Here is a 1,012-nt window from a genome sequence, read left to right as displayed (position 1 = left end):
AGATTAAATCATCCACAACAATTAGAATATAATTTCGACGATGTAGAAGCTTCAAGAGCACCTAGAAATCCCAAACAAGTTGAAAATATATTAACAAAAGAACGAGAAAAAATTAGAATGTCAAAAGATCAAATTTACAATTTTTATCAGTTGTCAAAACAAGATTTAAATGAATTTATATTATTAAATGTAATATCACCTGATTTTTCAGCTATAATGGCGCATCCAGAAGCAATCAAATTAGCAAAATCTTTATTAAAACAACATTTAGAAAATGAATATCTTGAACAAATGATATCTTACGATACAACATTCAACTTGGGAGATTTCTATGTTTCAATTGTGGTTATGAGAAATACTGATTTTGAAAATAATCCAATTTTCCCGTTATTTTTTATGGTCCATGAAAGAAAATTTGAATTCACTCATAGTATGTTATGGAATGTGTTTGTTAATAAATTATTGAATCTCGATGTTTTGGGCAAAAACACACCAATTATGATTGATCGTGAAAGAGCAATTAAAAACGCTATTTGTGAAAATAAAGAACTTAATAAAAACGTTGTATTTTGTTCAAATCATATATTACAAGATGTAGAACATTTCCTTGGAAAATGCAAAGCAAAACAAGATGATCATAAAGTTTATAAAAATCATGTAATGAGACTATGTAATTCTGATAATTTCGAAGATGATTATAACGAATTAATATTAAAATGGAGTAAAACATTTGTTGAGTATTTTGATAAGAATTTAAAACAAGATATTAAAGAAAGATGTTCAAAAATTGTAACGAGTAGATTCGCTGCTTTTCAAAATAAAACTCCAACTAATAATATAAGCGAAAGTATGAATAAAATGATTAAATTAAGAACAGAATTTAACGAATTACCAATTGATAAGATGGCACTTGCATTATTTCAATTCCAAATGTATTTTTTAAAAGAATTTGAAAGAGGTTATAAAAATCTTGGTAAATTCACATTAAATGATATGAATAACGTTAAAAATA

The sequence above is a fragment of the Hydra vulgaris genome, chromosome 02, assembly GCF_038396675.1.
Source record: "Hydra vulgaris chromosome 02, alternate assembly HydraT2T_AEP".
NCBI lineage: Eukaryota > Metazoa > Cnidaria > Hydrozoa > Anthoathecata > Hydridae > Hydra > Hydra vulgaris.
The sequence above is the reverse complement of the archived record's forward strand: the minus strand, read 5'-3'. Positions refer to the sequence as shown.